The sequence below is a fragment of the Crocuta crocuta genome, unplaced genomic scaffold (genome assembly GCF_008692635.1).
Source record: "Crocuta crocuta isolate KB4526 unplaced genomic scaffold, BGI_CrCroc_1.0 scaffold28, whole genome shotgun sequence".
In the NCBI taxonomy this organism is placed as follows: domain Eukaryota; kingdom Metazoa; phylum Chordata; class Mammalia; order Carnivora; family Hyaenidae; genus Crocuta; species Crocuta crocuta.
Genome location: NW_027533256.1, coordinates 9,845,851 through 9,866,339, shown reverse-complemented (window position 1 = coordinate 9,866,339; position 20,489 = coordinate 9,845,851). Strand labels below are relative to the sequence as shown.

At 49.8% G+C, this 20,489-nt stretch overlaps 1 long non-coding RNA gene across 1 annotated transcript in view; it reads left to right on the top strand.

The window, feature by feature from the left end:
• The first annotated feature begins 1,183 nt into the window (after positions 1 to 1,183).
• The window catches only part of LOC144217010 (uncharacterized), a 27,704-nt gene continuing 8,398 nt past the window's right edge, over positions 1,184 to 20,489 (top strand). Inside the window, exon 1 of the long non-coding RNA XR_013330816.1 lies at positions 1,184 to 1,253. This is a non-coding gene — a long non-coding RNA (uncharacterized LOC144217010). The remainder of the gene's footprint in view (positions 1,254 to 20,489) is intronic.

Here is a 20,489-nt window from a genome sequence, read left to right as displayed (position 1 = left end):
AGGCTGTCACTTATTATCCATGTCCCCAGTTGGAGGGGACATGGACCATTTGCTTTCACAGAAAGTCTTTGTGTCTAGAACTAGCAGTTAAGCTACAGTGTTTCCCAACCATCTTGATGATGGGACTGGCCAGGGGACTTGTTCTAATACAGATTATCAGGCCTCTCCCTTGGAACCTGTCGGTAAGTCTGGGTCAACACCGAAGAATCTGTTTTGTGTTGTTTTTGCACGAGCTCCACAGATGATACTTATCTGGGGTGAGGAAACGCTGCCCTAAAGTGTGCGGGTGGTGGTGAGGGGTGGAGACCCTGCCCTGCGTCTCATAATGCACCGCTCACAGTGTGTCTGTTCACTCCTAGGCAGGTGTTTGCCAGGCGTGGACTCTGACATAGCAGCATCACATCCTGGGGCTTGTTAGAAACTCAGATTCTCAGGTTCCACTGGATGGGACTCTGTGGGAGGTCCCCAGAGCGTTCTTTTTTCCAAGCCCTCCAGAAGCCCCCCTGCAGCCACTGGTCTTCACAAAGCATTTTCACACATTACCTCCTTTATCCCTTATGTTTCATAGGTGGGGAGCCAAGGCCCAGAGAACAGCGTAACTCTTCCAAAGTCAGACACTGAATGGGGCTCAGAGCTAGAACTCAGCCATGGTTCCAAACTCTGGGTCCAAGAACTCCCATGAACTCCTTCCCCAGAGAACATAGGAGTTGATGAAGATGGATGTGGACATCCACAGGCATTCAGGAGGTTCTAACCCCCACCTCTAACTCCACTGCCAGGGATGTGGAGATCCAAGTACGGAAGGAAAGAAATATATGCCTTTCACGTAAATTAGAGTATATTTGGTTAACAAACACATTAACAACCCCCATCTAAAGACAACCCTTGATGCCCCCCCCCGCAACCCCTGCCACCAGACAAAAGGCCTACAATTAAAGTCTAGGATTCTAAATTACACAAGGAAGAACTCTTTAGAACAGAGGATTGCATAAGCAGGCAAATCAGACATAAATATGCTGTCACCACCCATGGATGTCATCCTTGAGAATTGCGTACACCAGAAAATGGGACTGCCATTGACCGTAGTTCTAATCTGGAGCAAGATCAAACCACCAGACCCAGGCCACACCCTTCAGGAACTATTAAAAGAGATTGCTGTCGAAATGCCAGGTCAGCCCAGAGTGGAGAGGAAACCTCCAGAGTGGTTGGGTTTGAAAAAGGATCAAGACTTAAAGGCAGAGCTGTGACCTCAGGTAATGTTTTCTCCTCTTCTGAGGAATGTTGGCCACCCCTCCGAGCCCCTCCCAACCCTTCCGGATGAAAGGGGGCAGTGAGGCAGTCAGAGAAGTGAAAAGGGCGGGCCACCTTGGCCTCTTATTAGCTATATGGTATGGGCACATTGCTAATTCTCCCTCTGCCTCAGTGGTCTTCTCTACAAAGTGGGCATAATAATATTGACCTGGCAGTTTTTGTACAGATTAAATAAACAATGTGTTTTCGATCTTTGGTTCCATACTTGACCTGAGGTTGGCCCTCAGTGAGAAGCAGCTCCAATTAAGAGTATGTTACTTGCAGTCCTTGAAAGAAGTGTCTTTGTACAGACCCTGCCCTGGTGGTTGAGGCCACCAGTTCAGGCAACAGAGAGCGGTGCCAGGCTGCCTCTTTGCCCTTAGTAAGTGTTCTGGGCAAAAAGTCAGCCCTGTCACCCCTGAATGCTTCCCGCCCCAGAAAGACAAAAATAGCCCAGACTTTAATCTATTTTAAACCCCCCAGGGAGCCTGTTGCCTCCATTTCCCCGGTGTCATTTCCTCCTAATTCAGACCCAAGTTTCATCTTTTCCTTTTAATTTTCGGTGGCTGGTCTCAATCCTAAACATTTTCCGTGTGCACTTACAATACAGTCGTTTGTAGGGTGGGAGCAGAGGTGATGATGGGAAATGTATATGGGTGTGTGTGTGAGTGTGAGAGAGGATGCATGCATGTACGAATGTGTGAGTGTGTGTGTGGGTGTGTGTGCGCGCGCACATAGGCAGGCCTGGGAGTCAGACTTTGCATTATTATTTTACTGAAAAGATAACAAGAAGTTGATTTCCACTGTTAGCTCACTCCTTCGCTCTAAGGATTTTCTAAGGATCTTATTTTCTAATTAGAAAATTTTCTAAGGATATTACCCTAAGTTCTTTGTACACATTACTATGTACAACATAAGGAATAAATATCTCATATTTTGGAAGAGCTTCTGTGTTGAGAATTCATTACATATCCAAGTGATCCTTAATGGGATCATAGCATCACGGAAGGAACTCATCTTACCTCCTCACTCTACATCTGGGGAAACCCAGGCCCTGAGAGGGACGAGCCGGGTCCAGGGTTATGTGGTGTGTGAGTGGCAAACCCCCATCCTGGCTTCTCTCTTCGGCAGTGAGTTGGATGGAATTGGCCCTTAGAGTGACCTACCAGAGACCAAAGTACTAGATATGGACCGTTCTTCCATGGCAGGATCTAATGCATGTAAACTCCACCATCACTACCCAGAAATTCCCATTTCCTGATTTAACACTGCAAAGAGGGCCAAAAATGGGCCTACGGATGCATCCACTCATTCATTTAACATTCCTGTGTCCCCGCCTCTGTTTCTGGGTACCGGGGACTCTGAGATACATACTCAGCCCTGGCCCCCACCCAGCTTTCTCACTCGGCCCCCTGCTGGTGGGCTGCTAACATTGCAGGTCACGTTGTCTCTATTGCCATGGAGTGTGTGTTGTGTATGTATGTGCGTGTGCGTGTGTGCGTGTGTGTGTACACGCCAGAGAATCTTTGCCCAGGCTTCAAGGTTGCAAGGCTTCAGGTCGGAGTAGGGCCTAAGGTGTAGGGAGTGGGAGAGGGAGGTAAGGAGGCTTGCTTTGGAGGCCTGCTGGAATTTGGAGTTTGGGGGAGGGTTGCAGTGATGAGAAAGTATTATTAACACCAGTTCCCTGTACTATTCATTCCCTAATTTTTTATATAGTTGTCACCACACCATCTGGACAATTAATTTTTTTATTTTCGCACACAAGAGAGACTGAGAGATGCGAGTGGGGGAGGGGGCAGAGGGAGAGAGAGAGAATCTTAAGCAGGTACCATGCTCAACGCTGAGCCCAATGCGGGGCTCAATCCACAACCCTGGGATTGTGACCTGAGCTGAAATCAAGAGTCAGATGCTTGATCTGAGCCACCCAGATGCCCCGAAACATTATTTTTAAGGGCTTAATTGTCCATACTTTCAATGTATTTGAATACAATTCAATGTATTGGGGTTTCAGTGTATTTGGCTCCTTAGAAAAACGCCACAGTAAAGATGTTTGTAGGTAAGATTTACTCTTATTTGGACTTACAGCCTTAAGATATGTTGGCAGATGTGTAATTACAGGACTAAAGATGCACAGTATTAAACTCCATATGCATACATCTTGCAAAATTGCTTTCCACTGCCACCAGCAATGGGAAAGCCTGCCTGTTTGACCATATCTCTGGCAGCATTGAGTATTTCCTTTTTACAGCTTCTTGCTATGATGAGCTGTAGGAGATGGCCTAACATACACAGAAATGTCCTGGGTTATGACTGAGGCCACAGCTGCCGCAGCCCAGGTGGGAGGCCTCTGTCAGAGCTGGAAAGGACACAGGTAAACCCCATGGCAAACCCTGCTTACTATCCAGCAGCTCTGATCACCTCTACCCATGCTGTGCCTGGCACACCCCACAGTGAGCATGGCCAAGCCATTCAGCATTTTTCAGGGTGAGCATCTGGAGGCCAGCCTTCCATCTTTCTTCTTTCTCATCTTTGGGATGAGATCATGAGATGCAGGCTGGTAATTGCTCAGGAAAAGAAGGCTCCTTTTTAATCAGGTGCTAAAAGTGTTTTCAGCAGCCTCGTGCCGCGCTGCTGACGGGAGCAATCTCCAGCCAATTTCGTGACACTTCAAAGAGCAGAGGTAAGATTGCTTCTGGGAAATTAGCACCACCACCTCCGCCCCCAACCTCGATTTCCTTGGACCATTTAACACAGGTCAAACCCGGAGATGGGAAATATTGATGTGCCTGCAACACAAATATTGCTGAGACCCTGGTTGAGACCTTAGGCAAAGCACCCTCTCTGAGTGTCATGTTCTGTTCCTCATCTGTAGAATGGGGATAGATGGACGAAATCCTACCTACTAGAGACAGAAGGGGAGAGAAAGTCACAGAGTTTATTGTGCTGCATACTTTTCATGTCCTATTTCATTTGATCTTTTCAAAAACTGCATGAGGTGGGGAGCATCATTATCTGGGATTTGGATCCAGCCTGCGGCACAGCCCAGGCCTCCTTTCCAGCACCCATGCACCGCACAGAGGCTGCCTCACCCTTTCCCGGTGCAGGCACCCAGGGACACAGAAGCAAAACCTGGCTTTGTGACCCATGGCCAACACACTTCTTATCTTTCTTGTGCCGAATACCTCCTGCTGCATGCGGAGCCGATTGGTTTGAGCCTCTCCCTCTAGACCAAAAGCACTTGGCAAATCGCAAAGTCTCTCTAAGGTTGGAAACAAAGATCGTTCAGAAAGTGGAAACCTACCTGAGCAGTTAATCAAGGCTGCACAGCTGGGGCGGCCCAGGATGGGGGCTCTCTGTACCCCTCCCTCCTGCTCCACAACCTTGTGCTTCTGCTCCTGATAACATCTTAGGTCAAGCATGTGGCTAAATATAGCTGCTCTCCCAGCTGGGCTGTCATCAGCACTGTCAGTGATGTACCAGGTTTTCAGACTTAGCGTCAGGCTGTGACTTGACAGCCAAGCTCAGTTATAGGGTTGGGATTTTGTTTTCAGGAGGCCTACTCTCCTCCCCACTCCAATTTTAGGCACTGGGATGGACCCTGCAGAGAGGACTGGAAGGCAGGTGTGGAATGGGGTGGGGCTGGAGAGAGCCCAGTGGGCCGAGTCTTCAAGATCAAAGTCTCCGACTCCTATGCCCCATGGCCTTGGGCATACCGCTGCCTCTCAGGAGCTGTAAGGCTCCACCCTAGGGCCAGGCTACATCACTGTCTCACCACCAGCAGTGTGGGGACTTGGGCAGCCATTGACCCCTTTTGAGCCACAATGGCCTCATGTGCACGAAGGAATAATGGTAACTTCACACTTGCCATTCTGGTGACTAAAGACCAGAAAGTGTGTGCTGACTGTCTTGTGAAGCAAAGCTCCTAACTGGTGACAGTGATGTGCATCGAGTCTGCTCCCAGGCTCAGCTCTGCTATCCTCCACCAGCCCTGCCATACAGATATCCAGTTCAGCCAGGCTCAGATGGTTTGGAGTCTCTGTGCGCTGGCAGCCCACGGCTCAGAAACGTGATGAGTTCAAGGGCACACAGACAGTAAGCAGCAGAGACAGGACTGAAGGCTGGGTTTGATTGTGCACAATCCCTGTCTGATGCTCTGTTCTCCTTCCTTCCCTGGTGACTATCACTTGAATTTTTCTCTGCTTTATTGCTCTGAGAAATCTTAAGGAGGAAACCGGTTGAGGGCAAAGGAGCACAGAGGGGTCTGGACAGGGCTGATGGAGGAGGCTCAGTGGGGGCTCACTCCCAATGGAGCAGGCGGGGGTGGGGGGCAAGACTGCTGCATTGCCCCATCTGAAAACTCTAGGAGCATCCTATCTTATATCAGTGGCATCCCTGGATTTGTGCAGCCCGTAGCCTGTGCAGCTGGATGTAGCGGCTCCTCTGTGGCCACTTCCCTTCCAGGCCACTTTGGCCCCTTGGAGATATAGTTGGGTGTGCACAAACTCTTTCTTCATTCCCCTGAGCCCCGCAGGCTCCCATTTTAGGAGAAGGAATTGAACTTAGCTTAGCTGAAGTGATTTATTTTCATGAGTGCCTATTCCCCTGTTTAGTGGTATAAGGCAGTATAGTGAGTTTGCCTGGATTTGTAGCCTTCCTTTATTCTAGAAGCATCTGTTTTGTAATCATCATGGGCCAGGCAATGGGGATACAGCAGTGAAGAAGACAGACAGGGTCCCTGCTTTCCTGAAACTTAAATTTGGGGGTTGGGGTGGGGAATTTGAGTTGAGAGTGTGGAGCCTTGAAGGCCAGGGCACAGTGTTTGCATTTTATCCAGTGTTATGGGAAGCCGGTGGTGGGTTCAATCTGGGGGCCAATAGGGTCTGATGTGTATTTCAAAGACTCCTCCAGTTGCTGAATAGAATGTTGTAGGATGAGATGGGGGCAGGGGGCTGGCCAGAAGGACATATGGGGGTCCTGGTGAGAGAGAGGGTGGCCCAGAGACTCAAGGAGATCGGAGAGGAGACATTGGGATAGAATCTGGCTCTGAAGGCTTGGATGTGAGTGATGAGGAATAAGGGACCTAAGCAGGCCTCCTGGTACTGAGCTCTTACTCACTATGTGTGCCACTTACATACAGTCTGTGTATGTTTTGGGGAGCCACCGCACAATGGGCCAGTATCCACAGCTAACAGGTGGTGACCATGTGTATGTGACTGAGTGATCGCCATGTATTGGCTCATTTTAATAATCACAGCAATCCTATGAGAGAGGTGCTATTGCTATGTAAATAATTTGCTCTAGTCACTTGGCAGTTGGCTCCTCGAGAAAATTGGTCTCAGTAGTAGCTGTTGGCTTCTCCTCGGGTCACCAGCTCTGGTAATCAGGGAGAGCTCTGCTCACCCCTGTGGCTAAGAGAGCACGTCCGTACTTGAGAAGCTGACATTCGCCTCTTGCAAACATAGGTCTGTAATTCCTCTCGTGAGGTTGCCGAGGACTAAATGAACCATCTCTGCTCCCTGTCCTTAAACAAAAGATGAGCCTTACCCTGGAGAAGGTGTAGGATGGCAGGGCTGCCTTGGCCTTTCCAGGGGGCTGGGCCACAGAGAGATCTGGAGTCCCCGACCCCAGGGACCCGAGCAGCACCTTTCCTGTTTGGAAGTTTCTGCACAACAGAAGAGCTCTCGTTCACATGGCCCCATCCAGATGCACATATGCAGCAGCTGTTCCAGTCACTGACCATCCAAGAGAGTTTGTGATGTGGGCTGAAAGCTGGCCATGGCCATGCTGCTTAGCGCCACACTCTGTGGGGAGGGGGAAGTGCAGAAGCCCCAGGCCCCGGTCCTTTCTCTTAGATTGCAGCTTCCCCCCAGTACATCTTTGCATGGATCATTGGGGTGGTTCTCTGGTCATAAATGCCTGCTCTTCAAAGTACAGTGGGACGTGCCAGCCCAGAGCCCAGGGTTGAACTGGTCCACGTGCGGCTGAGCCCTCAGGAGGGCTGCAAAGGAGGCAGAATAAAGAGAATGGCATTTGGGGCATTCTTGGCAAGGGTGAGCTGGTAGTACAGCCAGAGATCCAGGTAAAGAAGGAAAAGGGTGTTCCTCGGGATCTTGAGGTCATCTGTGAACTGGGTACCATCACCTCTGTTTTCCAGAGCAAGAAACTGAGGCTCTGATTTACAGCGGCACCCCCAGGCCGGGCTCGCATGGCAGGTCTCTTGCCGTTACCTCTTTGGCTCCCACACGGCCATCCATTGTGTTAATTGAGTGCTTCACAGCGTTTGAAGGCCAGGTTTTGTGCTTGAATATATTGCCACATTAATAACTTCAGAACATTTCAGGCAGCGTCGAAATAGTAAATTAGGACACGACGGGCCATATATTCAGGGCAGAGAGCTGAAGTGCCATTTTATTACATGTGCCATGGAATTAAAGGCTTAATTTTCTTTTAAAAGATGGCGATGCATCATTTCCTGCAGCCAGGTAAAAACAGTTAGCAGAAATGATTTATCCTTCATTTCATTTAAAAATAAGAAACCGGAATCCTAGGATCACGCTCTCGGTTATTTATCTCTGCCTGGAGGGCACTTGAGACTTTGATCTGCCACCCTGGCTTGAAGGACACAGCCAAGCCCCGGGGGTGGTCAGGGAAGGGAGGTGAGGACAGGGTGGTGGCCGTCCTTAGGGTTGCTGGGCCCAGCAAGTCTCAGAAGGCAGGTTGGAGGCGTTCCTCTCCCAGATGTGGCCCCAGGTTGGCTCTGGGACTGGGCCATCACCTCTTGGTACCTGGTTTTCTCACCTACAAAATGAGTAACAGCAGGAATGACCCATAGGGATGCTGTAAGGACCTCGTGAGATTTTAGCTGGAAGCAAAGTGGGCCTCTAGGGACTCCTGCATACTCTTATAGTTGCAGGAAGAAAATTTTAGGGAATAACTCATCTTCTATAAGAAAAGTAACACAACACGGAGGAGAATTTGGAAAATATAGAAAATAGCAAAGAAGAAAAGAAAGAATTGGTGTCATATTGCCCAAAGATGGTCATGGTGATTTTTTTTTCCTTTTTAGTGGACTTTTAAAAATCAAATTAGATTCGGGGCACCTGCATGGCTCAGTCGGTTGAACATCTGACTTTGGCTCAGGTCATGATTCTATGTTCTGTGGGTTCGAGCCCTGGATCAGGCTCTGTGCTGACAGCTCAGAGCCTGGAGCCTGCTTTAGATTCTGCCCCTCCTCTGCTCACTCTCTCTCTCTGTCAAAAATAAATAAACATTTAAAAAGTAAAAATAAGGGGCGCCTGGGTGGCTTAGTCGGTTAAGCGTCCGACTTTCACTTAGGTCATGATCTCGCGGTTCGTGGGTTCGAGCCCCGCGTCGGGCTCTGTGTTGACTGCCAGCTCAGAGCCTGGAGCCTGTTTCAATCTGTGACTCCCTCTCTCTCTCTGACCCTCCCCTGCTCACGCTGTCTCTCTCTCTCTCCTAGAAATAAAACATTAAAAAAAAAAAAAAGTAAAAATAAAATTAGATTCACATACAGTTATAATTTAATATTCTGATTCTCTGGCTTGATATTATGATATGAACATCTGTTTCATCATTGACAATTGTTCCTAAACTTCTTGTACGGCTGTGTACTATTCCTTCGTACGGACACACGTGACCTATGCTGATCTCCTATTGTTGGATCCTTATATTCTTTCTTTCATGAACACTCTCTTTTTAGTCCTCTGTAACTTATAACTGGAAAGGGCAGATACTATTAACCTGTTTTATACGGTAACAAATTACCACTGAATGGCTCGAAACATAGAAGTTTATTTTTTCACTGTTCTGGAGTCCAGAAGTCCAAGATCAAGGTGCCTGGAGAGCTGAGCTGCCATCCAAGACCCTACTGGAGAAATTTCCTGCCTCTGCCAGTTTCTGGTGGCTCTAGGTGCTTCTCGGCTTGTGGCCACATCATCCCAGTCTCTGTCTCCATCTTCACATGGCTTCATCTCTGTGTTCGCTTCTCTCCTCTGAGTGCCTCTTGCAAGGACATTTTGTGTCTATAGGGTCTGCAAAGGCTCTTTCTCCAAATAAAGTCACATTCACAAGTTCTCGGGGTTAGGATGTGGACATATATTTTAGGGGCTACCATTCAGCCCACTGTAGCCAGGAAACTTGCCCAAGATCACACAAGGCTTTAGGTAGAAGGGCTGGGATTCTCACCTAGGCATGGGCCTAAGCATATTTAATTTGTCTGAACATCTTTTTACCTACATGACTGTCATCTTTTGAATTTGGTTTTAAAGACCTCGTTGTCAGGCTCTCTTTATAGTCCATCCCAGGCCCAGTCACCCTTTGTAGATGTCACCCTCAGATCCATCCCTATCAGTGGGTGGGGCCTGCCTGGCCACCCGGCCACCCAGCTGCGGTCTCTCACCCTCCTGTGGGTGCCGAGGCCTTAGCACCAATTCTAATGGGAGCCAATACTCACAGTTTAGCAGGCATGAGCTCCCCCTGCGATTTCTGTTGTCCCAACCCTCTGGCTACCCTACCAGATACCTCAGGTCTCAATAGCACCCACCTAGACCCAGACCACCTTTGCCCTGACTGCTCCGGGCTTCTCTCCTTCTGCAAGGAAACCCCAGATCAGGTCTACTTTGTCTCCTTATTGAGGTCCGGGGGACACAACCCTTCCCCCTACCCCACAGCACCGCCTCTGGACCCTTGACCTCACCACGCGGCCAGAGCTGCTGAGAAGCTCAAGCAAGGCTCCTAAGAGTGACATCGCCCTGTCCACTGCTTTGCAAATCTGATTAACATACGAGAAGACTTTGTGGGATTCTCTGAGGATGGATAAGCAGATGGAGGGGGAATCTCTAAGAGGACCTCGCTAGCTGACTCGTCCCCACTTCCTACTGTGGCTCTCAGTACAGTTGGCTCTGGTAACCACCTAGGTTATTCTCAGCTCACATTGATTTATGGCTGTCCACACCTATAACCAGGTTTGGGTTCAAATCCTGCCTCTACCTTTCTTGGCAAGGCTTGTATCATAGTTATTAACGTGACGGGCTGGAGGGAAGACTGTTTGATCCTAGGAGCTCGGCTGCCTGGGTTTCTGCTTCCCGGCAGCAGCCCACAGAGGAGTAAATTTGGCTGTGACATTGAGGATGCCATGAAGACTGGATGTGGCGCATTAGTCAGTGGAGGAAGTCTTGCTTGAACGCAGATCTGGGTCGGCTCTGAGAACACGCCTCTCCAGCAAGGGCCCAGGGGGTGCTGTCCTGTCACCATGGTGCCCACTGTGGGAGTGGCAGGTGGGATCAGGGCCTGCTCAGAGCAGGTGCTCTAGAAGTGCTGTCCCATGGCCCCAGGGGCTGGCAGGAGGAGTGGGCCCGCATCGCCCGGCCAGTGCTGAGCTGCAGTACTATGTCCCCATCTGAGCCAGCTCGCCCCAGCCTTGGCTGCACCAGAGTCAGAGAGAGCGCTCTCACAGGTGTTGGCCACTGCTATTCCCCATGTGAGGGTCTGGGAGGAGCATTTCCCAAGAGCCCTCTGGCGGAGCTAGAGGTGATGGTCACTCTCACATGTGTGCGGGAAGCACTGTGGCCAGCCATTCATGAAGGTGGAGCTTCTCATTCCCAGCTGGACACATGGGGGGCACGGCCCCTTCCTTCCGCCTTCCTCTTTACCTGCCGTGGAGATGGACGTGTAAGAGTGTATGAGTGTGTGCACACAGGAGTGAGTGTGTGTGTGTGTGTGCATGAGTGAGCATGCTGTTGGCTCCGTGTCGGTTCCAGGTGTGTGAGGAGCCAACTTGTGGGGTTTGGAGGGAGTGGGTGCCTGTCTTTGGTTCCCCTAAGTGGGTGGGGGATCTCTTCTCTGGGATGTTTGAACATGTATGGGTCTGTTTCTCCAGGCTCACAGTTGTAAGACAAATGCGGGTTCCAAACCTAAGCATCGTTAGACACCCTCCCGTGCTGCAAGGGGAGGGGCAGGGTCCAGAGCCACACAGTCGCCCTGCTTTGTTCTTGAGCTGCCTGTCGGGGAGACCTCGGGGTGTGGGGTATTCTGGGAAAGGCAGGGGCAAGGCAGATGGAGCTCTAGGAAGCTGTTCTGACAGCGTGGCAGGTGCAGCGAGGGTCTGGCCCGAAGCAGCAGACGAGGAGGGAGGCAGCCAGAAGTCCCGCAACAGGTCTTGACAGCCAAGTGGACACGGGGGCAGAAGAGGACTGGCGGCCTCATTACCCGGATGCTCTAGGGAATAGGGGAGGTGGGGGGTATGCATGTGTGTGTTGTGGGGGGTGGTCCAAAAGATCAAGTTCAGCTCTGTCTGAATGGGATGATGAGCACAGCTCTGGGCAGAGGAGGGACAATGTTTCCCCTTCTCCTGCTGTTGGAAGAACTCCCTCAGCTGAGCACCTGTTGGGACAGTCAGCACCCAGGAAAGGGAGGTAGAACTCATCATCCTTCCTTGGGTCTCCTGAGTCCTGAGCCCTCCTTCAGCCAGCTTGGCCTTCTGCCTGGGGCCTGAGCCACGCCACTGCTTTCATGCAAAGTGGGGCTCTGGGTAAGAGGAGAGGGAGGAGCATAATGTTAACTGAGCACCTACTATAGGGCAGTGGCTGACCAAGTGATAAATAATCAAAGTATGGTCTTTCTGAGATACAGGTATAATTATGCCCATTTGAAAGATGAAGAAACTGGGGGGGTGGGGGGAAATGACTTGGCCAAGGCCATGTATGCAGCACAGAGCAGTGTCCCATGGCTCCGTGGTGGAGGTGGTAGGTCCTTTTCTGTAGATAACCCCTATCACATGCAGAGTCTGCATTTACTTCAGTATGAGAAGGTCATGGTCATCAGGCCTCTGTAGTAAAGATAGAGCTTGACAAGTGAGTGATAAAGATACAGGTTTGATTTTAGGCTTGGAATCGAGGTTTCCTGATGGGGACCAGCTGGCAGAGCCCAGAGTCAGGAAGAGAGGGTGGAGAGGGAGTCTGTGGTTCGCAGGCCCCACATGAGATACATGAATGGCTCCACGAGTGTCCACAGCAAACAGAGGCCAGTCCTGAGGACAAGGTGCTGTGCTGAGTGCTCCATGGGACTGGGTGCACAGCTCGGGTGGACTGAGCGCCTGACTCTGGGAGACTTTCTCCGTCACATATACTGTTCCAGCTAACCTCCCCAGCAGCTCGGTGGAGTAGGCCACGTTATCCTCATGTTACAGATGAGAACATGAGGCTCAGAGAGATTGAGTGACTTGCCCAGGGTCACACAGCAAGAAGGCGATGAAGCAGGGATTCAAGGCTTACTAAAGCTCGTGTCTTCCAGATCCAAAGAGGTGAATGTTTGCCCCTGTTCCTCCTGCTGCAGCTGCTCAGTCAGAAATTTACTCCTACAGGCAGAAGTGCTTAAAACGCACATGACTCAAAGATGTGACATGGTCACAGATGTCAATGAGGCAGGCCTCCTAATTGTGTTCTAGGCTGCTCCTGACATGGACGAAAGCCTTCGGCTAGGAACCCTGGTGCAGGAGAGCCAGGCAGCTCCCAGGCACAGGCCTGAGGGAGGGGCTGAGCGAGGCAGCCTGTGTACCGTGACCTCCTCTGGACAGCTGGGCCCAGCACCCGCGGAGCTGGGCGAGGACTCTGGTCCAACTGAGCCACTAATCAGAGAGTCTCTGTCCACCCACCTGTCTGGCACTGCCAGGCAGCCTCCCACCCTCCATGGGACAGCCTGGCTGGGACACCACCCAGTTCGTCCCTCTGCCCTGGTCCTGCGAGACAGGGGTCTTTGTAGTGAGAACCGCAGAGGAGCACAGACGCCCACTCAGGCGTAGGCCTTGAAGTAGCAGGAGTGTGTCAGGGGCATGAGAGCCCGCAGACAGGGCACAGGCTGCTTGCAGGGTGCCTGCCCTGGGCACTCACACTTCCTTTCTTAGAGCAGCAATGAGGCAATGGGAAAGAATCCACTCCCACCCAGCCGGGCCTGCCCTTCACCAGCGACACCAGATATGACTTGGAAGCCAGCTGGACATTCCTGCACTAGGCTGTTCAGAAATGGGCCACAGCTCCACTGCTCTGAGAGGCCCCAAGTGCCCCCTGCTCCCACCCCTTTCTTCCTCTCAGAGCACGGCTCCCTTGGCAATGCCTCTTGTCCCCAGGGACTGGGCCTCTGACCTTGGTCAAGCCCTTGGCCAACCCCGCGCCTGCCCTCTGGCTCTGTTTGTTTATAAATAGGCCCATTTCTCATCTTGCTCCTGCTCAGAGCTCCACACCCAAGAGGCAGATGCAACCTTGGGATTCCCTTTCCAGCCAAGGGCAGAGCAGGACCTGACGGGCTTGTGGGCCTGAGGGATGAGGTCACAGATTCTCCCGCAAATAGCAACTGGCCCTGGACAGCCCCAAACACAAGCCAGCCTGTGCGTTCCTTTCCTGTGACCGCCCGAACAGATCAGCACATATTCTCTCAGTTTTGGAGGCCGCAGGTCCAGAACCAAGGGGTCGCCAGGGCCGCTGTCCCTCGCAAGGTTCCAGAGGGAGGGTCTTCCTGTGTCTCCTCTGGCCTCTAGTGGCACTGCTCACTCCTTAGCTGTGGACACACCACTCCGATCCCTGCTTCTGTGGCTACATCTCCTCTTCCTCTTCTGTCTCAAATGTCCCTCTACCTTTCTCTTAGAGAAGGACACTTGTCTTTGGACGTAGGGCCCAGCGGGATACTCCAGGACCATTTCCTCATCGCAAATCCTTAATTCTATCTGCAGGGAAGGTTTCCTAACCCAGGCCCCGTTCATAGGTTCTGGGAATTAGGATGTGGACGTATTTTTAGGTGCCACCATTCAGCTCACTGCAGCTTGTCACCAGTGACATTTATGGAGATGGTCCTTGGGTCCAATGAGGAAGCCCGAGCAAGGAAAGGCATTTGCCACAGAAGACTGTGAGCACGGGGAGCCTGCTGGTCTGCCGTCTAGGGCACCCCCGGCCAGGTGACTCATGCTGATTCTGAAGGCAGTTCTACTAGTGAGGCCTAGCCGAGGCCTCAGGAGCAGCCTGCCTGTCGGCTCCCTCTGGGTAGTTTGTGGGTCAGCCGCCCAGCCTCGGCCATCGGCTGGATTAGCAAACCGTCAATAGATCCGGTTGAGCTAAGACAGCTGGAGTGAGCGGACCACGCATCGGCGCTCGTTATTTTGGCTCTTGCGGCGACGCGCCTTGATTTGCAGCCTGGCGCTCAGCCACTCCGACACTCACAGAGCCTGGTCAGCTGTCACCGTGTCACGCTCTTTGCTGAACGAAATGACCTGAGTGGGATTTCACGGTGCGCGGGAAGAGCATGCTCTCTGGAGTCACACAGACCCCCGCCCCGAGTCTGTCCCCCTCGGTCACTTGCTGCTGGTGGGAACTTCTCAAGGCTCTGACGGTTTTCTCCTAGGTAGAACGAGGAGGGACAAACCCACCTGGAGACATTGCTGTAATTATGAAGGTAGATTGTATTTCAAGGGCCTGGCATGTAGTAGCACTCATTAAATGGTTGCTTTGATTTCAGGACAGGAAGGGTGCCACCGTCTGCATCCACAGAAGCCTGAACCTTCTATTCTGCCTCCTCCCTCCTCCCCCTCCTCTCTCCCCCCTCTCCCCCTCCTCCCTTCTTCCAAGTCCTATCATGTCTTGCCTGCTCCCCTGGGACTCTGCAGCAGCTTCCTGGCCACCGTCCCTGCTCACACTCCTCACTCTAAGAGGAGTGCTTCTCATAGCAGCCAATGCCAGGGACAGCTCTGGTTTTGTCCCATTCCTGGCTTAAATGTGTTGAGGATTTTGCACTCTTGCTGGATCAAGTCCCTCAGCATCAGCCCCACCCACGTGGTAGCCTCAGGCATCACGGCTCCCCCCTCACTCCACACACCCAGGACTCCGTGCGCCCAGGACTCCACGAGCCCCGCTCAGAGCTTCTGTCTCCTCCCCAGCCCCCCTCAACCCTCCCTTCTTCTCTCATCCCTCCTTTTCCCCTCATCTCTCTCCTCTTTTCCTTCCCGTCAGCCCCTCTCTCATTCTTCTCCATAGCTCTTCTCCCCACCCCCTGCCCCGCCTTCTCTCTCCTCCCTCCCTTCCCCATTGTCCAGGCTGCAAGAAGTGTCCCTTCTCTGTGTTCCTGCAGTGCCCTGCCCTTCCTGTAGCCACACCGAGTCTCCCTGGGCTGACACTGGGCTAGGTGCTGTGACTGCGGCGAAGGCAGCACTCCCAGCTGACAAGGAGGGTCATGGTCCAGGGCCTCAGCTCTGGAGCCAAAGTATCTGGCATTGAGCTGCCTGTGTGACCTTGGGCAAATCACTTTACCTCTCTGGGCTTCATTTTCCTCAGCTGTGAAGTTTCTGTGTCTTGGGCTGCTGTGAGTTACTACAGGCAGAGCACGGAGGGTGGTGGTGTTTGTTAGCCTGTGTGAGTGCTTTCCATCATGGGGTTTATAGCCCCGCGGGGAAGTCAGAGGAGACAAGCAGTCAAGACTCCATTTGATAAGGGAAGTGTGGGCACAATAAAGGGAGGACAAGAAGGGGTGCCTCACCCGCCAGGGACACTGGATATGGCAATCACCTTGCTCAAGAGCCATGAGCTACACCAGGACCAGTTGCCCCGGTGCTGATACGTCCAGGGCCCGGCACCCCCTGGTTCCATGGTGTTGGATACCTTTCGAGAATCATGCCAATCTGATGGCGTACATCTCGTGCTCTGGTTCCTGCTGCCTCCGTCTGTGACAGACAAGCTCTGTGGGGAGTGCCCTTCCCTTTCCTGGACCCCACACTGCATGCCTCTCACGAGGGGTGTGTATGCCTGGGCTACGTTTGCCCCACAAGAGGAGGAGAGACAAAACCTGAGCTGCTCCCCAGTTGAGCCCCAGGAGGATAGCTCTGAAAGTCATTTTAATTTTTTTTAATGTTTTATTTATTTCTAGGAGAGAGAGAGAGAGACAGCATGAGCAGGGGAGGGTCGGAGAGGGGGAGGCACAGATTGAAACAGGCTCCAGGCTCTGAGCCGGCAGGCAGCACAGAGCCCGAAGCGGGGCTTGAACCCACAAACCGCGAGATCATGACCTAAGCGAAAGTCGGACACTTAATGGACTAAGCCACCCAGGCTTTTCAGCCCCACTGAAAGTCATTTTAAAAATCCCTTCTGAAAGTTCTGGCCAGAAGGAGTACCATCTCCCTCGGCAGTGGGTAGCCTGTAACGCATCCTTGAATTGCCTCTCATGGTTTCTCTGCCCGGTCCCCCAGTCCTACATTCCACATCCCCGGGAGTCTTCCCAAATGCATTACCTGCATCAACCCTCTGACTTGGTGTTGCTGGGACCTCCCAAGGAGATCCCTAAGAAGGACTTAACAAGGGCTGACTGAATGCCACAGCCCCTAATGCCTCTTAGTAGACAGGTCCCTTTTGGTACCAAAGTGAAGCAGTGAAGATGGAGTACATCAGGCAGGGAGAGAGACACTGGGCACTGGGTCCAGCCAAGGTGGACCCAGCTGAGCCCAGGATCAAGGTCAGTGACTGCAGATATCAAGCCCAGATGGGAAGTGTGAGACATCACCTCCAAGAGGCCAGTTCAAGATCAGAGCCAGCCGATAAGTGACACATAAGGCATCAGAATCAGGGAGCTCACCAGGGGCACTGCCAGTCCCCTCCCAAAGGCTTCTGACTGACCCAGCTTCACCCCAAATCCTCCAAGTGTCTTACAGGACTGGTATCAGACAGGATCTGCATCTGGCATTCAGGGACTCCCACTACCCAGGTAAGAAAGGAAGTCTTGAGGATACAGGCGGCATTTTCATCTTGCTGAAGAGCCTGGCTTTGAAAGGAGAGGTAGCCCTTGGACATAGCCAGCTGACCTCACAGATGAAGTTGTAAACCATCTGGTTGTTCTGAGCTTCCAAGGTCACTACAGAGCCAGTTGGGCCCTCACAAGGACAGTGGGTATGCAGCCCTCTTGACCCAAAAGCCTAGATCTACTTGGATATAAGGCATTTGTTAGATATTTGGTTTGCAAATGTTTTCTCCCAGCCTTTCATCCTCTTAGCAAAGTCTTCTGCAGGACAAAAGCTTTTAATTTTGATGTGGCTCAGTTTTCATCTTTTTCATCTTATGGATTGTGCATTTTATATCAAGTTTAAGAATTCATTGCCTAGCCCTAGATCCAAATAATTGACTCCTTTAAAAAAATGTATAGTTTTTGCTTTAACATTGAAGCCTATAATGCATTTTGTGTTAATTTTTGTGTAAGATATGAGACTTAGGTTGGGGTTCTTTTTTTTTTTTTGCCAATAGATGTGTAATTGTGCCAGCACCATTTATTGTAAAGGCTGTGCTTCCTCCACTGAATTGTTTTGATCCCTTTATCAAAATTCAATTGGACAAGGACACCTGGGTGGCTCAGTCGGTTAAGCGCCCAACTCTTGATTTCAGCTCAGGTCATGATCTCACAGTTTGTGAACTCAAGCCCTACATTGGGCTCAACACTGACAGCATGAGAGCCTGCTTGGGATTCTCTTTCTCCTACTATGTCTGCCCCTCCCCTGCTCATGCTCAATTAATCTCTCTCTCTCTCTCTCTCAAAATAGATAAATAAACTTAGAACCAATTGGGCACTTTAATGGATTGAATTATATCCCTCCAGAATTCATATATGGAAGTCCTATCCCTCAGTATCTCAGAATTGACTGTATTTGGAGATAGGGTGTTTAAAGAGATTAAGGTAAAAAGACATCATTAGGATGTGCCCTAATCCAATATGCCTTGTATCCTCATAAGAAGGAAATTTGAACACAGACACACACAGAGGGAAGACCATATGAAGACACAGGGAGAAGATAGCCATCCACAAGCCTAGGAGAGAAGTCTCAGGAGAAACCAACCCTGCTGACATATTGGTTTCAGACTTCTAGTCCCTGAAATTGTGGAAAAAGAAGTTTCTACTGTTTAAGCTGTTCAGTCTGTGGTACTTCGTATGGCTGTCCTAGAAAGTTAATACAGGCACATTAGTGTGGGTCCAATGCTGGGTTCTGTAATGTGTTCTACTGGTTTACGTGTCTATCCCTCTACAAACACCACACCAGATTTTGTAACTCTGTCCTAAGACTTCATATTCAGTAGAGTGATTAGCCCCATTTTATTCTTGTTTTTCTTTATGTTCAAGCTACTTGAGGGTTTATGCCTTTATTATAAACTTTAGAACAACCTTGTCTACGAAATAACCTTCCTGGAATTCTGGTAGGAATTGCATTAAACCTGTAATTTAATTTGGGAAGAATTGGCATCTTCATTGTGTTGATTGAGTCTTCTACTCCATAAACGTGGTATGTCTCACTTATGTAAGTTTCCTTTGCTTCTTTCCTCCGCATTTCCTAATTTTCGGCACACAGATCCCTTACATGTTTTGCCAAGTTTATAGCTAAGTGTTTCATTTTCTTTGAAGCCACAGTCAATCGACTGTTTTTAATTTTTGTTTCCAATGCTTTATTTGTGTATGTAGACATGCAACCTTGCTCAACTCGCTTATTAGTTCTGAGTTTTTGTGTATGTTTGTGCATTTCTTGGAATTTTCTATGTAGACAAGCATGCAATCAACAAATAAAGAGAATATCTTCCAATCTGTATGCTTTAATTTCTTTTTCTTATATTATTGCCATGGATAGAGCTTCAACTATGTTGAAGAGGAGTAGGTGAGACAGACATCGCTTTAAGTAAGTTGTCAATTAAAGGCTTTTTATAAATGCTCTTTATCATGTTGAGGTGGTTTCCCTCTATTCCCTAAATTATTGAGAGTTTTTTCCCCCTTATTATTATCATAGATGAGTATTGCATTTTGTTAAATGTCCTTCCTTTGTCAATTGATATGATCATGTGATTATCTTTTTTAGCCTGTGGATATGGTGGATTACATTGATTTATTTTTAGATGTTGATTAAGACTTGCATGCCTGGAATAAAGAAATTATGGTGGATAATTCTATTTATACATCACTGAATTAGACTTGCTAATATTTTGTTGAGGGTTTTTACCTCTAAGTTCATGAAAGATTTTTTTCTATCAGGATTTGAAGGCATTGTTTCACAGTCTTTTAGCAGCCAGTGTGGTTGATGCATGGTTAGAAGCATGGATGACTTTCCTTCCTTTATTTTTTTAATTAAAAATTTTTAATGTTTTGTTTATTTCTGAGAGAGAGACAGCGTGAACAAGGGAGGGTCAGCGAGAGAGGGAGACACAGAATCCAAAACAGGTTCCAGGCTCTGAGCTGGCAGTCAACATAAAGCCTGACGCGGGGCTTGAACCCACGAACCATGAGATTGTGACCTGAGCCGAAGTCGGACGCTTAACTGACTGAGCCACCCAGGCACCCCAGCTTCCCTTCCTTTATAGGTGACTCAATTTTATTTTTCCCTTCTGAAGACTTGAAGATACCTTTGTTTATCCTTATGCCAAAACCACACAGTATTGATTACTACAGCTTTGTGGTGAGTTTAGTGTAAGCCCTTACATTTTGTTCTTTTTTCTCCCCAAAATTAACCTGGCTACTCTAGATCCTTGCATTTCCATGTAAATTTAGAATCATTTGTTAATTTCCACAAATTGGGATTGAAATAGATGTATAGATCAATTTGGAGCAAACTGGTATATTAAAAATATTGAGACTTTCCATAGAGTAACAAGGTATGTCTCTTTATATCTCAGGTTATCTTTTATTTCCTTCCCTAATATTTAATAGTTTTGAAAAGATATGTATCTTACACATTTCATGTTAGGTTTATTTATAAACATTTTATAGTCAGGTTGTACATGGGACTTTTTATTCTTTTCTATTTTTTGACTGATGTTTGAGGTCTCACCAGGGCGCCCCTTTGAAGTCCTGGACAGAGAAATTAGGTGTCACAAGGGCCTCTGGGACCTGGGGTTCCCTTGTCAGTTTAGCTGATAACTCTTATGGATTTCAAGGAGTTGTGAGCAGGAAAGGGACATGGTCTGATCTAAGTTTGGGAAGGAGTCTTCTGGTCAAAGTGTCTATGTTCAGAAGCATGGGGAATAGGGGCGCCTGGGTGGCTTAGTCGGTTGAGCGTCCGACTTTTGCTTAGGTCATGATCTCGCAGTTCGTGGGTTCGAGCCCTGAGTCGGGCTCTGTGCTGACTGCCAGCTCAGAGCCTGGAGCCTGTTTCAGAGTCTGTGGCTCCCTCTCTCTCTGACCCT